Source organism: Chenopodium quinoa, unplaced genomic scaffold, assembly GCF_001683475.1.
Source record: "Chenopodium quinoa cultivar QQ74 unplaced genomic scaffold, ASM168347v1, whole genome shotgun sequence".
Taxonomy (NCBI): Eukaryota; Viridiplantae; Streptophyta; class Magnoliopsida; order Caryophyllales; family Amaranthaceae; genus Chenopodium; species Chenopodium quinoa.
This window is the reverse complement of record NW_018743252.1, coordinates 8,996,458-9,017,036: the sequence shown is the minus strand read 5'-3', so window position 1 is coordinate 9,017,036 and position 20,579 is coordinate 8,996,458.

Genomic DNA, 20,579 nt, shown 5'->3' with positions numbered 1-20,579 from the left:
GCATATGAATGACATGACCTTAAGGAGCGGGAAGCCGTTAGAAGATTCTCCCGTAAGGGATCCATCAAAGAAGGTTATTGAAGAGGTTGTCAGAAATGATAAGGTGACTGATAGTAGTATGATCGAGGAAGAGCCAAAGGCAATGACTCCAGCACCACTTGCTACATATGTGCCACAAGTTCTTTTCCCGCGAAGGTTTGCTCAAGTTAAGTTAGAGAAAAAGTATGGAAAACTTCTTGATATTTTGAAGAAACTTCACATCAACATTCCATTCTTAGATGCAATATTTGAGACGCCCTCTTATGCAAATTTTTTTAAGGATATGCTCTCTAATGAGAAGAAGCTAGAGGAAAATGTCATAGTTGCATTAACAGCGGAATGTCATAGAAGCTAGTGTAGTGCTACTTTGCAAAATAGACTTCCTAAGAAACTAGGCGATCCATGTAGCTACTCAATTCCGATGAAGCTTGGGGACATAGAGATCAACGAGGCACTGTGTGATCTTTGGTGCAAGTGTGTCTCATGCCGCTCTCTATTTACAAGAAACTTCAAATGGGTGAACTAAAGCCTACGCGCATATCTTTACAGCTTGCAGATAGGTCGGTTAAATTTCCTTTGGGTATACATGAAGATGTTCCTCTTCGCGTGGGAAAATTCTTTATCCCATGAGACTTTGTTGTTATGGAAATGGAGGAGGATGCATATGTCCCTATTATTCTTGGTAGACCATTCTTAGCCACTGCGGGTGCAATCATTGATATGAAGAATGGTAAAATCACTTTTGAGGTGGGTGACGAGAAAATGGAGTATTCACTTGTGAATTCTATGGGAACTCCTTCCATGGGAGAAACTATTTGCCAAGTGGATGTCCTTGATGATTTACAACATGAGCAACTTCCCCTGATTAAATCGGATGATGCACTTAGAACGTTGTTAATGGGAAGTGGCAATGAAAAATTGGGAAACAAGTGAGTACACATGGCTACTTGAGGAAGCAAAAGCCAATCCAATCACCGCTCTAGTGAAGGAAGTCCTTAGTTCATTGGGTGTTAGGGAGAGTACTACGCCTCCTGAGGTAGAGTTTAAACCCCTTCCCTCTTCTCTTAAATATGCATATCTTGGTCCTAATGATACATATCCTGTTAATGTTAATGTTGCGCTTGATGACACACAATAGGAGCAATTGCTCAATGTTTTGAGAAAATATAAAAGTGTTATTGGGTACACCATTGATGATATTAAGGGTATAAATCCCTCTTTTTGTATGCATAAAATAATTCTTGAGGACGATCATGCCTTCTCTATAGGACCTCAAAGACGAGTTAACCCAAACATGATGGAGGTAGTTAAAAAGGAGGTTCTTAAATTGCTTGCTACAGGAAAAATTTACCTTATCTCAGATAGTACGTGGGTTAGCCCTATGCAAGTAGTTCCAAAGAAATGAGGTAAGACCATTGTCAAGAATGATAAGGGTGAGCCAATCGCCACTAAAATTGTTACATGTTGGCGAATGTGTATTGATTATAGAAGGTTGAATAAGGCTACCCGAAAGACCCATTTTCCTCTACCATTCATTGATCAGATGCTTAAACATTTGGCTAAGCATTCCTATTTCTGCTGCTTAGACAGGTGTTCTGGTTTCTTTCAAATTCCTATCCGTTCATGCGATCAGGAGAAGACTACTTTCACATGCCTCTATGGCACCTTCGCCTATCAAAGAATGCCATTTGGATTATGTAATGCTCCAGGTACGTTCCAGCGTTGTATGATGGCAATTTTCTCAGGTCTTATTGAAAATTCAATGGAAGTTTTTTATGGATGAATTTTCCGTCTACGGAACATCTTTTGATGTATGTTGTCTTGAAAGTTTAAAAAAGGTGCTCCATAGATGTCAAGAAGTCAATTCTGAACTGGGAAAAATGTCATTTTATGGTGCAATATGGAGTTTTTCTAGGTCATGTGGTATAGGGGTATTGAGGTTGGTAAGGCAAAGATAGAGGTCATGCAGGGTTTTATAAATGATTTATTAAAGATTTTTCGAAAATTGTTCGACCTCTAACTGAGCTTTTGGCCATCGATGTCCCATTTGTATTTACTGATGCTTGTCTTGAGGCTTATCACAGGTTGAAGGATGCTTTGATCTCTGCTACCGTTATGCAACCCCCAGATTGGACCCTACCATTTAAGATTATGTGTGATGGTAGTGACTATGCGGTAGGAGCCGTTTTGGGGCAACAGAAGGATGGAAAACTTTATGCTATTTATTACTCTAGTAAAACTCTTAATCCTGATCAAATGAATTATGCCACAACTGAAAAAGAAATACTAGCACTAGTATATGCAATAGACAAGTTTCATTCTTACCTTGTTGGTTCAAAAGTGAATTCATACAGATTATGCGGCACTTAAATAATTGATGAGTAAAAGTCACGCCAAGTCGTACTTGCTTCTTTGGATCCTTTTGTTGCAAGACCATGACATCGAGATAAAGGACAAGAAAAGGACTGAAAATGTCATTCCAGACCACCTCTCTCGCCTCCTCCTTGATAAGGGGGATGGAGACAACCTCCCTATTAATGATTCTTTCCCAGATGAATAGCACTTTCTAAAATTGAATCACCTTGGTATGCTGATTTAGCCAATTTTTTGTCCACAGGTACATTGCCTCATGGTTACTTATCTCAACAAAAGAAGAAATTCTTTTACGAGGTGAGGAGACATTTCTGGGAGGATCCATTCTTATACAAATTATGTGCGGATGTAATGATTAGAAGATGCGTTTTGGAGGATGAGGTAAGCAAAATTATTTCTCATTGCCATGACTTACCTTGTGGTGGACATGCAGGTCCTACGAAAACGGCCGCGAAGATTTTATAATTTGAACTCTATTGGCCAACTATGTTCAAGGACGTGTACTCATATGTCAAGGCGTTTGGTCGTTGTCAACGGACCGGTAGTATTTCCAGGAAGCACGAGATGCCACTCAACAACATACTTGAGGTCGCGTTGTTTGGTGTGTAGGGGAAAGATTTCATGGGACCATTCCCTTATTCTTATGGAAATTGATATATTTTAGTGAACGTTGACTATGTCTCCTAGTGGGTTGAAGCAATTGCTACTCCAACTAATGATGCTTGAGTGGTAAGTAAGTTTTTCAAAAAAGTTATTTTCCCTCGTTTTGATTTACCACATGTATTGATTAGTGATAGGGGAACACATTTCTTGGAGTATCGATTCGAAGCAATGTTGAAGAAATATGGAGTACAACAAAGACTTGGGATTGATTATCATCCACCAACTAGTGGTCAAGTTGAAGTGTCCAACCGAGAAATTTTATTTATCTTCGAGCTGAGAAAACGGTTGCAAGGACAAGGAAGGATTGGTCGGGTAAGATTGATGATGCACTATGGGCATACCGAAGGGCTTTCAAAACGCCAATTGGTACAACTCCATACAGACTTGTGTATGGAAGGCGTCCCACTTACCCGTCGAGCTAGAACACCGAGCATTTTGGGCTATTAAGAGTTTAAATTTCGATGCTCAAGCGGCGAGTGAAAAGAGATTGTTACAATTAACTGAGCTAAATAAGCTCCATCTTGAAGCTTACAAGAATTCCAAGTTGTATAAGGAGAAGTCAAAAAGATGGCATGACAAAGGTCTCATACATCGAGAATTTAAGGAAGGAGATCAAGTCCTTCAAATCAATTAATTCAAGATTGAAATTATTTTCCTGTAAACTTCATTCTAGGGTGTCGGGTCCATTTAAGGTTTGTAAGGTCTACCCCTACGGTACTATTGAGCTATGGAATTCAAACAGGCCAGGTACTTTCAAGGTTAGTGGTTTGGAAGTTCTTGATCGGCTTTGTAGGTATGCCTTCTGAAAACCTTCACGAGACCATACTCGTCCTTTGGCATAGCCTAGGGGTTTAAAGGGCTTGTTGCATATGCTAAACGCAATCGTGATTCCTATGACAGTGAGTATTAGGATTTATTGCTTTCTAGGTTAGTTTAGGTTTGTTTACTCGAGGATGAGTAGAAGTTAAGTGTGGGGGAATTTGATAACACGATATATTACGTATTTTATATGCTATATTTATGTGATATTTGTCGTATTTTCTCCCTACTACATTTAATTATTTGAGCTTCATTTTACTATATATTTCGATTATTTCTCTCCTCGGGTTATTTTCCTTGTTTATGTAGGCTTTTGCTTTGAAAGTATGTAGAGTTAGCATGGAAGTTGGATTCAATATGTTGGAAGAGCTATAAAGCATAGGGGGGCAGCCAAGTCCACAACTTGGTTGCGGTTTACCATGACTTACGTAGCTTGCTTGCGGCGCACTTCACAAAGGAGCAAGAAACGCAAGGATGGCAGTCTACTCCGCAGCAGTATTGCAGCTCGCGGCCTTGTACCGCAGCCCTATGCAGCCACTTGGTGGTCACTCCGAGGTCAACTCCACTTCGAGTCGTGTTCGGGTCGGGTCGAGTTATTTAGGGTTCGTGTCTTTTTAAGGTTAATTTTCGGGTTGCGGGTCGGGTCATTTGATTTGGGTAATTCGGGTCGGTTAGGTGCCAGGTCTAGCCTTGGGTCATTAGGTCCGGCCCAACCCGACCCATATAGTAAATAACTGAAACAATAGAAAGCATAATACAATTGATAAATTTATAAGCCCCTAGTCTATTGCAAATCTCCACTTATAACCCAAACCAACCCAACCCAAAATACCAAATACAAGATTAAAAAAAAAAAAAAAAAAAAAAAAAAAAAAAAAAAAAAAAAACAATTGCCAGTATTAATTTTCCAACTACCGTTCATTGTAACTATTAATAGGGAACATGTGTTTTTAAAAAAAATGAAAAAAAATAATAGGGCACAATCAATGGATTCCTGTCGCAAGCCTACAAATACTCATCGAGTCAAAGTAATATCAATTGTAATATATATATTACAAACACATACTTCCTCCGTTCTATTAATATTGAAACTATGGACTTTTTGGGCTATTCATCACTCTTGTTTGACCATATAGTATGATTTATTCATTAAGAAATATATAGTCATGTGGGATCTTGTTGGATTCGTCTCATAAAATACTTTCACAATATCAACTTTTTATAATTTTACTCTTACAAAATAATAGATATTTAGCATATAAAATGTGCTTTGGGATGCGTAAATTCATCTTGTTGCAATATTAATAGAACGGAGGAAGTATTTGTTTATACATATTACAAACACTTATGTGATATTTACAAACACATATGTGCTGATATTACCAATATAAATACACATACACATACTCTGCTATATGTGTATTTATGCATATTCTCATGATATTATAATGTAAATATGTGTAATTGATATGATAATGTGCATATGTGTTTGTAATATCAACAAATATCAATACAAATACATACTCTGATATTGTGTATTTGTGCATATTTGTTTGTTATATAAAGAAATAATATTAGCATATGTGTTTGTAATATCAACAAATACTAATACAAATACATACTTTCTTAGGCAGAGCTTATGGTGAAAACTTTAAACAAACAATCTTAGCCATTGGATGTTCACTAGATAATCTGATGGTGTGAAACAACCCATAGGATAAGGTATATAGATTTTGGTAACATTACATAAAGGTAACTATATACAAAAATAAGGTAATTATATTGATTTGACAACATTTCATTAAGGTCACTATATATAAAATTAAGGTAATTATATCAATTTGACAACATTTACACAAAGGTCACTACATACAAAAATAAGGTAATTATATCAATTTGACATTAGTTACATAGAGGTCACTATATCTAAACTTAAGGTAATTATATCAATTTTGACCACATTAAAGTAGAGGCTGCTATATACAAAAATAAGGTGACTATATCAATTTCGACCACATTTACATAAATGTTACTATATAAAAAATAAGATAAGTATATCAATTTTGATAACCCCATTTGGAGGAGGAATCCAACGCCTTGGCCTGGTAGGGGGGGCAGTACCTATATGTTGGGGAGGGTTCTTCAGCTTTTCGCACTCCTCTGTCCCCGTAGCACATGAGCCTTTAAGACAGCAACTGAAGTTTCTTTCTCCTAGAAATTTTCACATTTTTATCTTGCCAAATCCTTCACATTAAGTAGATACCTCTGATGTTCACGGTTTCATCCAACTTACCCTAATTTTCAAACAATTCACACGGAGAGCATGTGTGCACCAGCATCCTCATGTCATCACAATTGATCTTCTGCCAAAGCTATTTTTTACTCTTACACACTTAAAGAAGGCATGCTGCTAGGTTTCTTGTTTGCTTCCACACCATGGAAAGAGGTCAATATTAGTGAGATGACGATATTTAAGCAGCCTTCTGACAGGGAGTGTTTCTTTACAAAAATGCCACAGAAAACTTCAGCCTTTCGGGATTATGTTCATCTTCCAAACCTACCAACAATAAAATGAGGATTAATGACCTATAAGGGTTGTAAACACTTGTGCATGTTACTAAAGTAATGGACAAAGCCATCAATAAGAAGTATATTACAGAATTACAACCTTTAGCTTTGAAAAAACTCCAAATCAAACATGGTGATCCTATAAACAAATTGAACAAGAGAATTTTGGATCCAATCTTAAATCAATCTACTGTAATACCAAACTATACACAGTAAATCAACTCACTAAATTTACTCAATTCACTTCAATTAATTGCCATAACATCACCAAACGGTTAAAAAATAACACTCTAATTAAGCGCGATTTTGTAATTATCAACCAAATTTACAAAATCAACATTTACAAAACTTGATATAAAGTCTAGCTTGACTTAAAAAGAACGATTCAATTATAATTCTCAAAAACCCCCCAAATTATTCCGCAAATACCTAAAATTAACGATTGCAATAAAAACTAGCATAATTCTATAATTAATTAGGCTTCCAAGCATCTATCATCAAACTTAGAGAGAAAGTTTTTTTCGCCATTTTCTTGGCTTTGTTCAGGGGTTTTCTGCCATGGAAAAGGAAAGAATAGGAAAGGGAAGAAATCCAGGAACACTAGATCAAAGAAAAAGAGGAATTCGGGTCCTAAAACTCGTGGGTGTACGGACATCAAGAATTCTGCTCCAATGGCGGATGCAATTTTTGTTGAGATCTGGCTGGATGATGAGTGCGCCAAAGAGATCCCTATTAAGCAAGTTTATTCGCCTGATAAAGGGGTGAATAGGGAGCAGATGAACCAATGGTTGAAGGTGATTGCGGGTGTTCCTCCTGAAACCCCTGTTTTACCCAGAGCAGAGGGTGTGAGTTCCTCCTTTGATTCGGCCAGGTTTGTGAATCCTACCCTTCTGGTAATGATTAAAGATGTGAATTCTTGCAATTCTTCTGGGTTTGTTGGGCGGTTGAGCTTTAATGGTGTGAGTAATTCTGCGAATTCACCCCCAATTTTTTCTTCCCCTGTTTTAGACAACCCTTGCTCTAATGGTAAAAAGAATTGGAGTGAGTTGTTTAAATGCAATACTGATGATGGTTTGAATTTTTTTGGGAATATTAATGGTAGTAATTTCTGCAAAGAGTGTGGAAACTGTAATGGGAGTAGGGTGCAAATTACATTAGATGATGTCCAATCTGAGATTGATTTCTGGAATTCAGCTATTGTTTGTTATGTTTTGAGCTCTAGAGTCCCTCTGAGTGTTATGAATAGCTTTACTCGTAGAATATGGGGCAAATTTGGGATTGATAGGGTGTCAGCTGTGGACAATGGGGTGTTCTTAGTCCGATTTCAATCTATTGATGGTAGAGAAAAAGCAATGGAAGCTGGGCCTATCTTCTTTGACAAGAAACCAGTCATAGTCAAGAGATGGGAGCCTGGTTTAGATCTAAAATCAGAAGCAGTTCATGATGTTCCAGTGTGGATCAAACTTCATCATTTAGACCTGAAATTTTGGGGGAAATCAGCATTAATGAAAATTGCTAGCATTGTGGGAAAGCCTATTAAAACTGATAGGGCTACTGAAACAAAAGATTTGGTTGGATATGCCCGGATTTTGGTTATGGTTAGTATAATAGGTGAGTTGAAAGAGGAAATTGAATTTAAAGATGAAAATGGTGTTGTGATTACACAAAGTGTCGAGTATGAATGGAAGCCCATTGTCTGCTCAGTTTGTACAGGAATGGGTCACTCAGGGGATCATTGTCCAATCATAAGGTAAGAGCCAGACATCATGCTAGGCAGCAATCTCAGACTGTGCCAGTGAAGGGTGTTTTTCCCCAGAAAGTCTAGAAACCTGTCCAAAAGCTGCAGGAACCAAAGTAGATTGTACTCAATGTAAATGTGCCTATGAGAAACAGATTTGACAGTCTATTGGAGATGGATGATAAGGAAAGAGATCATCAAGGTCATCCTAGTGTTCAAAGAAGTGGTAGTAAGCAGAAAAAGGTTATGGAAGGATGTGTGTTGTTTAATGGTCTGGAGGAGGGAAAGTTCTTCCATAACCTCCATGGATAATTGGGGTTTTTGGAATGTTAGGGGGTTAAATAGCTCAAATAAAATTTGTGATGTTCTTTGGTTCCTTAGATTTCACAATCTAGCTATTTGGCCTCCTAGAAACAAAAGTAAAGGCAAAGAATTTTGGTAAAGCCTTTACTAACTTTGGTAAGGATTGGGGTGTGATTGCTAACTACAATAAACATCCTGCTGGTAGGATTTGGATAGTTTGGATGCCTAATGTGTTTGATGTTTGTGTGATTCGAGTAGAGGTTAAGCTTGTTCATGTATGGGTTACTCATAAGATTACTCAAAGATCTTTTTGGTGCACTATGATATATGGTTAAATGATCCTGCTGGTAGAGAGGACTTGTGGAGGCAGATTTCTGAAATTGCAGGTTCTATTGCTGAACCTTGGGTGCTAGGTGGTGATTTCAATAACATTTTGAACCTAGAGGACATATTGGGGTCCCCTTGTACTTTGGTTGAGGTAGAGAATTTCAGGCAGTGTCTAAGATCAAATGCGCTTGTGGACTGGAAAGCAGGAGGCATGTTCTTTACCTGGAACAATAAACAAGAAGGCTGTAATAAAGTGTGCACTAAAATTGATAGAATCATTGTCAATAAGTTTTGGCTTGACTGCTTTACTGAGGCTGCTACTACTTTTCTCCCTGAAGGTTTGATGGATCATTCCCCTTGTTGTGTTAATATGCAGTCCTCTATGAGGAATATAAAGAAACCTTTTAGGTTTTTTAATATTTGGGTTGAAGCTCCTGAGTTTAGAAGGTCAGTTCAAGATGCTTCGGATTTAGAGGTTCAAGGAACTGATATGTATAGGGTAGTTTAGAAATTGAAGAAGGTGAAGAAGGGATTGAGGGCTATCACTACTGGATACTTCTCTGATATAGAGGAATTTGATGTTGTGGCAGAAAAGAAATTGGCTGAAATTCAGGAAAAATTGGATAAAGACCCTATGAATATGGATCTAATTGAGTCGAAACATAGGGCAAGGGAGGTCTACAATGCAGCTCACGAAACCAGATACAATTTTTTGAAACAAAAGGCCAAGGCACATTGGCTTAAAAGGGAGGATGCAAATACTACTTTCTTTCATGACTGTATTAGGCAAAGGAGAATACATAACAGAGTTTGTAGTATTCAATCAGGTGATGGTGAGGTCTTTCAAAACCCAGATGATGTTGCTAAGGTGTTTGTGGAATATTATAGGGGTCTTCTTGGCACTGCTACCAGTAACAGTCACCCTGTGCATCCTGAGGTTATTGTAGCTGGGCCAGTTTTGACTGAGGATCAGAAGGTGTCTTTGTGCAAGCCTTTTACTGATGTTGATGTTCAGGCTGCTCTTTGGAGTATAGAGGATGAGAAGGCTCCTGGGCCAAATGGTTTTACAAGCAAATTCTGTAAGTCTGCTTGGCATATAGTGAAGGAGGATGTATGTAAGGCAGTCCTGGGTTTCTTTGTTCATGGTAGGCTGCTGAAGCAAGTGAATGCTACTACTTTGACCCTAGTTCCTAAGGTTGGGAATGCTTCTCAGGTAACTCAGTTTCATCCTATTTCTTGTTGTAATGTTTTGTATAAGCTAATCTCTAAGTTGTTAGCTGCTAGATTGAAGGAAGTGCTGCCTGATATAGTTAGTGTAAATCAAAGTGCTTTTATCTCTGGGAGGTCTATCTTGGATAATATCATGCTCTGCCAGGACATTTTAAAGGACTATAATAATGTAAGAAAGGCCCTTAGATGCACAATTAAAGTAGACATCAAGAAAGCTTATGACTCCATTAACTAGGTTTTTATCAAAGATATGTTGTATAGCCTTGGGTTCCCCTGTAAGCTTGTAAACTGGTTGATGGAGTGCATCTCCACCCCTTCTTACTCTATGATGCTCAATGGTGGGTTGTTTGGTTTTTTCAAGGGTGCTCAGGGTATCAGGCAAGGAGATCCCATGTCTCCTCTCATTTTTTTTCTGTGCATGGAGTATTTGAGTAGGCTGCTGAAAAAAGTGGGGTAGAAGAGAGGTTTTGCTTTTCATCAGAGATGCAAGCCTATGAGACTGAATCATCTCATCTTTGTTAATGATTTAATGCTTTTTTCTAGAGGGGATAAGTTGCCTGTTGACCTGTTATCAAGAGCCCTTAAGAGGTTTGCTAAGGTTTCTGGCTTACAGGCAAACACTGATAAAACTTCAATCTACTTTGGGAGCATGGATGATAATGAGAAGACAAGTATTTTGGATATGACTAATTTCAGGGAGGGTAGCTTTCCTTTTAGGTATCTTGAAATCCCCCTGAATGCCAAATACCTAAAAGTGACTGATTTTTATTAATTGACAAATGTTGGCAAGAATTTAGTGTTGGTCTACTAGACACCTGTCCTATGCTACTAGAACAGTTCTTATCAATTCTGTCCTGTTGAGCCTTCACACTTTTTGGGCTCAATGTGTTTTGTTACCAAAAAATGTGGTTGAGAGAATAAACCAGCTATATAGAGCTTTTTTGTGGGATGGTTCTGCTGTCCTCTCTTAAGTCCCCCCAATCTCTTGGGACTGGATTGCTAGGCCTAAAAATGCTGGTGGCTTAGGTATTAGAAACTGTTCTCTATGGAACAAGGCTGCTTTGGGGAAGTATGTATGGAAGGTTGCAACTAAAGAAGATTCTTTGTGGGTTAAGTGGGTCCACTCTGTCTATATCAAGAATAAGATTAGAATGGCTACAAACCAAGCAAGTGTTCTGGTTGGGCATGGAAGAAAGTCTGTAGAGTAAAGGATGGGATGGTTGAAGGTTTTCAAGACTGTAAATGGCTTGATTCATGTTATACTATTTCAAATGGATACAAAAGGCTACAAGGTCTGAATCCTAGAGTCAACTGGACTCCCTGGATTTGGAACAATTTTAATATTCCTAAACAGGCTTTCATTGCTTGGCTTGCTGTTCATGGCAGACTGAAGACTAGGGACAGGTTGATCAAGTTTTCAGCCTGTGTGGATGGGGCCTGCTTACTGTGTGGGGATGCTGATGAATCCCATGACCACATGTTCTTTGACTGCAACAACAGTAAAGAGTGCCTGATGATCATTTGTCCTTGGTTGGATTTGGGTGTGAGAGATTACTCATTAACCTTAGTTTAGAAGCATTGGAGAAGGATCACCTGTGGTTCTGTCAAGAGGAAGCTGGTGTTGTCCGTCCTCACTGCTCTGGTATATCACATCTAGCACGCTAGGAACACAGCTTTATGGCAGAAGGCTGTTATGCATCCCCGGAAGCTTTGTAAAGTGATGTGTAATGAAGTTCTAATTCGATGTCAGCAATTAATTACTAATTCTTAGAGTAGGTCGGATTGTAAATGGCTTATGTTTGTTAAGGCTAGCATGCCAATATAAGTTGGCTTTGTATTCTTGTATGCCTTTTTTTTCCTAGGTTTTGCTTGTTTTTTTTTGTAGTTTGGTGTTTAGTGGTTTGGTCCCTGTTTGGGACTGTTGTAGTCATGATAAGGGTCTTTTGTGACCTTTTTTTGGTAATAAAATATTACTTACCAAAAAAAAAATCTATAATAAACATAAAAATAAAATCAAATCAAAATCAAGAGTAATTAGTTAGGAATTAAACCTAAGCAGCCTTATAAGCAGCAATAGTTTCTTCAGCAGCTTTTTTCCTCTCATCACCAGACAAAAACTCAGCCAAATACCGATGATAATCCCCCTTCATCTTCAAATAAAACACCTTAGATTCCGTAGCCGTAGCAGACAGTATAAGATGATTATCCAGTAGCTTGAAAATCGAAGCGCAGACATCAGAAAGCTCTTATTCAACTTGATTTAACAACTAGTAAAATCAATTAAACAATTAACCTAGTCAAAATATAAAAAAATTGACGAAATCAACAAAATTGCTGACTAGATAAACTCAGAAACACAATGAATATATTTTAAATTACTGAATTTCAGAAATAATTTGTTGAGCAAAAAATTTGAAAGCAAAAAAAGATGTAATGATTAATTAAAAAACTAGTAAAAAAAATCAAAAGTAAAGAAATTAGAACTATGAGTTGTTGAGATGCTGCAAAATCATAATAATAAAAAAAAAAGTTACGCATAAAAATCAGGGAAAAAAACTTCATAATCAAGCAAAAATAACAAAATTACTAAAATAATGCAAAATTAAAAATGACTAACTCACATAATAGATTGTTGATTAAGAAATTGATGAAGAATCGAAGAAATTGCAACTGGATTTCCAAAGTTAACATGAATTTTGGAAGAAGATTCGAGAAATTAAGAGAGAGAAGGTAGGAAAGCGAAGAGGGAGGAGAGAAAATAACGTGTGAAAATTAATGGGGATAGATAAATTAAGAGATGCCTGAATATATGGGGAATGGGATAGATAAAGATATTACTACATCAATTGGCATGCATCTAATCTCAGCCATTGATTTTTATGGATGGTGGAGATTATATGTTTTTAGTTTTCAGCTTTACACTTGTTTTCACATGATCCACTCCCTAAATATATATATATATATATATATATATATATATATATATATATATATATATATATATATATATATTTTTGAAATGCAGAAATGATATACTGTATTTATGCCATATACATTTGCAATCTAATCAAATGAAGAAATTTTACTTTACGAGTCCTTGCTTATGTAAGTCAATAATGACCATATGTCACCTGTACATATTACAAACACATATGTGCATATTACAAATAGTGTATATGTATTTGTCTACATCAACAAATATGCACATTATGCATATTATAAATCATAAATAGTAATTGATGATTTGTTTGAAACATCAACAAATAAAAATTCATATGTGCTTATATGTTTGTAATGTCGTACGAATTTGTTTCTAATACCGTTCATTTGTGTTTGTAATATCAACAAACATATTTACATATTCTAGACTTACATATTACAAAAATATATTACAAACAAAATATGTTAATATTACAAATAAATCAATCATCACCATCATAAGTTAGATAGATCCCAAAACTCCGACTAACCCACCATCACCTTATCTCTTACACAAAAAAAAAAGTCAACCCACCATCATCAGATCTGGCGCCACTCTCAATTCTAATGAGGGGGGAGGGAGGAGGGATGTCGAGGGTTAAGGTTCGCTGGGTGGTCACGACGGGCGGTCGAGGTAAGGGTGAACGAGTGTGGGGGTCGGCCGACGGTGGTGAGTTTCGGGCTGTGGTGTCTTAACACAACTATGTGGGCTAAATCCCTACGGTTTTCTGAAGTTTTTTTTAAGTCCCTACAGTTTTCTGAAGTTTCTGAGAATATTTGAATAACCAGAAACTGGATTTTTGAATATTTAAGAGTTTTTGAACAATACTTTGACATGCACTGATCAACACATTATTAGCAAATTTCAATTATGAGGATTTTGGTGGTAGTAATTGGGGTTTTTTGGAATTATTTTGTGATTTTTGTTTGATAATTTTTTTGTTTGCTTCATTTTTTTGTGCAAATTATTATACTTCAGAGTTTGTGCAATTTTGATAATTTTGTGCCACGCGTGCACTGATCAACACATATTAGCAATTTGTTCTTGTCACTTCGTTAGTTTATTCTCTTGGGTGATTTTAATATTCTTCGAATCAGGTTGGTTTTTTATTTTAATTTTTTTGAAGTTGTAATTGTTAGTTGAAGTTTTTATATTGTTAATTGAAGAATTGAAGTTATGAAATGGTAGATTGAAATTGTAAACACAACTTATATGCATTTTGATTTGATTGAATTAAAATTTATGCTTTTGTTGTGAATATAATTTATTAACTATGCGTATTAAACCCTCCTGAATTATCTTTCAGGATGAAGTGTAGTGGGAGTAAAAGGGAAATCGAATTTGATATAAAAAATAAAAATAAAAAAAACAAATGTTGAAGGGGTATTGCTAGAGTCCTTTAAAGTCGCTCATCATGCACTACAAGATAACTTGAAGCCTTTAAAGTCACAAACTTGTGTTGCATTAGATATTCATCGAAAAACATTATCATGCATTTAAGTGCAAAACATGGGTACTCAACCTGATATAGTTCTGATCTATATTTGGTATATTATCTTAGTTTTTTGTACTAACTCTAATATGATACAGCGTGGGGTGAAAAAATGTATAAAGTTTGACTATCCTGATTTGCTGAACATTACAACTATCGATTATAGCCATTTAACTTTTTTGTAGGATGATGAACAAATGTACCAAACATCTGTACAAAAAAAAACTGAAGCGAAGAATAGGAAAATTGTATCTAATATTTTATCTACTTTTTTGTTAATTTTTACAGTTTTGTCCCGATGTTTTTCATACTTAATTTTTGTTTATGATTGTGTTAGAAAATTGTCTCCATTTGAGTCTTATTATCTTAATGATGCCTCAAAGATGGACACATCAGTGAGTCTTCAAGACAAATTATGCTAATTATTAAATTTATATGAACTCACATAAGTAGATAAGTTCAATTTGTCTTTGTTTTTTTACATCACATGTAACTGGTCTAATTTTTTAAGTTCTCCGTCACTTTCAAAGAATATCCAATCAAATTTTGGGATCCACTAGTAATTTACCTTTTTAAATTCTGGACTCATTTTTTGTGCTTAATTCATGATAATATTGTTTTCATTGTAATACTTTTTTTTTTTTTTTGGTTATTATTTTTCTTGGAGTCTTGGGAAGCCAATATAAAGAATTTTACAAAACAATACAAGTTAAATCATAGTATCTTCGAGGATGATTTAGATAAGGTAAACTCGAAATCAAATTAGTAATTGACCCTTTATTTTGTGCTTTAGGAAGTTTATATGTTGAAGCTTTTTTTCCCCTTTCAGATTCTTATAGGTGTACTGGATGGTGATCACTTCTTTAATATCCACATTCATGTAAAGGAGCGAGAGATCTACATACTAGATTATGTGGATAATGGCACTTCTCCAATCTTTTATCGTGCGCATATCATTACGGTGGTACTAATCCATGTCCATTTCTATTTTGAATTGTTCGATATTTACAAATTGATATTACTTAAGCACTCATGTATTATATAATTAGGTATTGCATACGCATCACCACCACAATGTGAAAATGAAGCTAAGTCATGGAATTTTTTTTACTGTGACGGGAATTGTAAGGCAAAATAATTCGTATCATTGTGGAGTTTATATGATTTAGAATATACAGTATTGGGCAAGAGGTGAAAAACTGTCTTTTACAATGGTATGCTTTGTATTTTTATTAAAATTTAGGAATCTCAATACTACTATCTTTGTGCTAACATAAATAACTAACAAAATCTTGCATCAGTCTAATGCTACGAACACAAAGCATATCATTTTATGGGAGATTTTGCATAACAAATTGGTTTTCAAGGAACTAATTTTTTTTTTCCTATAAAGTAATGATATATGTGATTTTGATTTGTGTATGAGTTTCACGTTTAGGACAATGGTTGACTTTAATTATCTGTAATGAATTTTCAATTCAGTTTTCTACCGTTCAAGGAGAATGAAATCTAAGGTGCGCATAAAATATGAAATCTTGTGCAAGTGGAGTAGATGTTCAGCGAAATTCTATTTCAATTTGTAAAGTTACATTTAATGTATAAGGCTAATTTCACAACAACTTTTTTTTTTTTTTTTTTTTGTGAAACCACATATGTGTTTGTACTACATATTATAAACACGTGTTTTTATTGATATTACAAACACATATGTGTTTGTACATATTACAGACATGTATGTGGTGATATTACAAACATTTATACACTTATGCATATACACACATACTCTTTAATATGGTATATGCACATGTCATGTGCATATGCACAAATACACATATAATTGATATTATAACGTGGATATGTGTTTTTAATGTCAACAAATATCAATTCAAATACATACTCTAATTATTGTGTATATTTGTGCATATTTACTTGTAGTATCAAGAAATAGTATTTGTAATATCAACAAATACTTATATGAATACATAATTTGTTAGGCGCATGGGAAATTAATAGGGAATTTATGCATATATTCATAGGGGTGTTCATAACCAGGTACCCAAGTTCTCGTGTACTCGACCTTCCAAGTACCTAGAGTCTCGAATAGTAAATCAGACAGCCCATGACCCGACCCGGTAAAACCGGGTACCCGACTGTCAGGTACCCGGTTTTGCCGGTTCATGACATAGGTAGGGACAGAGCCACATGGGGGCTGGTGGAGGCCCGGCCCCTGCGACCCACTCTATGGCTCTTTAGTTTACTGAATCATGCCCCATACCTATAGAATTAAAATAACATTTGCAAGTCTTTAATAGTCTGAATTGATAGCTCACTTGGTTGAAATGCTTTTAATTATTCCATTTATTTGCATTAGTCGGGAGTTCGATATGATGCTTGTCACTTACATATAGTCTTATACTATTTTTGCTTTTTTACCTTGCATCACTCTTTTTTTTTTAACTTACGAAATAAAGTATTTGTTGTTGACATTTCCTTAAATGAGAATTTTATTGTAAGCTTATATAAAATTTAAATAGGATTCTTTCCAAAAAAAAATAAAAAATTTAAATGGGATAATGTTTTAGATTTTGTTTTGGATTTTTTTTACCGTTTGGTAATTATGTTTTTATTTTTCATCGGTTGGTGATTGAGGGGTAATTCCGGCCAAAAAAAAAAAAAAAAAAGGAGAGCAACAAAAACTTAATCACTTGTCAAATACCTTGGATTAAAAGCAAGTATTAAATTTTTGTTTGCATAACTACTCCTATTTCTGTTTGCGCACTTTTACCCCTTCCACACACGTATTTACTCCAAGAAGATTCCTTCATAAAAATAAAAAAAATTACTCCCAAAAGACTCCTTCATAAAAATTAAAAAAAAAATTACTCCAAGAAGACAAAAGTAGATCATATTTCTTCTTCAAACTTCACTCTTAGGGTAGTTGATCTGCAAAGAATCATGTTTTGGAAAGGTTGAAAAAAGGACTTCAGCACTTGAAAAGGTAATTTATGACTTCATCTCTTTTATTTTGTTGTTCGTATTTAAGAACATCGTTGGTACTGTTCAAACTGGTAAAAATTAGGGTTTATGTTTTGTCGAAAAAATTGAAATTCTTCCTGAATTTGAGGTCGAATTTGGTGTTTGATAATGAAATTTCGTTTTTTTACCTTTAGATTATTGTCGTATGACTCTTAATTTGCAAATGCATGGTTAAATTAGGTGGGTATTGTTTGGGGGTAAAATACCCCTAACAAGCGGACCACTGTCAACGCGACATGTGTCCCGCTAGCTTGCTGACACGTGTCACCAAACCCTAGAAAGAGATTGATCATCTTCTCTATAAAAGAGGAGCCATCCTCATTTATAAGGGGACAAGATATAAAAAACACAATACACAATATAGAGAACATACATTGAATACACATTCAATACTCTCAAAAACTAAGCAATCCTCATTGCAGAACCCTCCTGACTCAGGAGGGGTTATTACTTTCCGCACTATACTCCTCAAACACGTTCTAACTGGATCGTCGGAGGCGGAAATCCCACCCTCGGGAGTCTCCGTTGTTTTGCAGGTACGGGAAGCCGGAGGTCAGTCTCGGTGTTGTAACTCTCCCGCAGGACACATCAAAAAACCCGGAAACATGTATCTTGAGTTTGGTGTACTTAGAAGGGTAGTGTGAACAGTGGCAAATCTAGGATTTTTGAGATGGTACGTCACCATCAATTATTGATCACATATGTAAGTATAAAAAAAATTCAGTTTTAATTCATAATTGATTTCAATCCAAAAATTAAATAAAAAAAGAATTATTCTACAACCAAATTGTTTTCATTCCAAAAATAGGATACAACAATCCATACTACAATCTAATAGTACTTAAAAAAACCATCATAAAAGCCGAAAGTACTACAAATAACATGTAACAAACAACTAGGTTTCACCCATTACTTTTAATAGTAGCATAAAAAAAAGAAGTAAATTTACCTTAGAGACCGGTTGTTTATATAACCGATCTCTTTGACCCTCTTAATAGTACCAAAAAACTAAAATGACCTTAGTGACCGGTTGTTTAAAAAACCGGTCTCTTTTAATTAAAAAGAAAGCAATGGGAAATCGGGAATAAAACAAGAAAACAACTGGTCTCTTATAAATAAAAAGAAAGCAATGGGATATTGGGAATAAACAAGAAAGCAGCGGTGAATAATGCTAGCATCTGGGACTCTAAGAGACCTCTTTGATTGATTTTTTTTTTTGAGCCGGTGATGCACGTGCATCAGTGTACACCAATATAGTTCTGCTCCTAAGTGTGAAATAAAGTAACTGTACTTAGTTTGAAAGAATCTAAGGTTTCATGTGAAAATTTGAGTTAATTGGCCTAAAAATGGCTAGTTCTATTATTTTGTATTTAAATTTTTGTAATATATCCCAACGGCTAGTACTATTTTATTCAGCTTTTAAATTCTTTTCAGGATAAAAATAATTAATATTCAGACAAGTGATTACATTTTTGGGGAAGGTGATTAAGTTTATGTTGGGTGACTAAGTTATTTGTTGTGTTCAAAGCAAGTTAAGAGATGCTCCGGTGAATTAAGTGTCGGGTTTTTCTAACTCAATCACTAAAGGGTGAAAAAAAAACTTGATCACCATTTGTATACTTAACTCACTTTTTTCCCTAATATATAATTCTTCTACTTTTTTTTATATACTTGCAACACTCCTTTTTGACACACTATTTGAGAAAGTGATTAAACTAGGTAAACGAGTGAATAAAACTATAAATTTTAAACTGCAGTAACTTATCACTTTCTTATTATCCATGGTAAAATTTTGTCAATTAAATTGTTTGTTTACATAGTCTAAATAATTATCTTATAGTGTGCGTGTCAAAGTCATGGGGTTGCGAGTAAATAAAAATGAAGTAAAGTATATATATATATATGTGTGTGTGTGTGTGTGTGTGTATAAATATACATATATATGTGTGTGTGTATATATATACATATGTGTGTGTGTGTATGTGTGTATATATATATTGCAAAAATGAAGGTTATTTATCTATTTATCAACTATTTTTAACTCAATATGCTTATATAATATTAGTGTATCGGTCGAAAAATTACGGACGCTTGTGTTTCTAAGAATGATCATGTGTCAGTCATATACATTGCAATCAAATGATATGCAAAAATGATATATTGTACATATGTCATATACGTTGCAATTAAGGATGGCAATGGGTGGGTTGGATGCGGAGGATGCTACCTCCATACCTATACCCGCCAAAAAATTTTATACCCATCCCCGCCCCACCACCCATGGCGGGTCCAATACCCACATCCAAACCCGCTCCATGTACATTGTAGGATCCATCCCCGCCCTACTACCCACTTGGATATCCATACCCACCCATACCCGCCCCAAACCTGCTGTCATAAATCAATAATGATATGTTTATCACAAAAATGGCAATTATTCTGTCAAAAAAATGGCAGTTATATAACACTGACGACAAAATTAACACTACAAAGTCCACCACAAAATTATAAACTCATTAATTATTCAATTTTATACTTAGAAAAATCCATAAATCCAAATCTATTAAATTATACAAAGTTATAAAATTATCAATGCATGAAAAATCAATCGATCACCCCGGTTACTTCGGTATCACTTTCATCTTCTAGATTCCTCCAACCATTTAGGATGCTGCACTTCCTTCAACTCACCTACAAAAATATATATAACTCATATTAGTAATTTTCATATGCTATACAATTAGAAATTTCAGTACGATAAATAATTACTTTTATAATTGGACCAAATCCAATGTTGAGTGTAAATCAAAGCTTCTACTGTTTCCAGTAAGTCGACTATGATAAGGATCAAAAACTCTTCCACTAGTACTAAAAGTAGATTCGGATGGGACTGTAGAAATTGAAATGGACATGATATCCCTTGCTATTTGTTGAAGAATAGGATATGTATGTGCTTCCATTTGTCTTCCACCAATTTAAAATATCAAAATCATCAACAAGAGGGACATTTT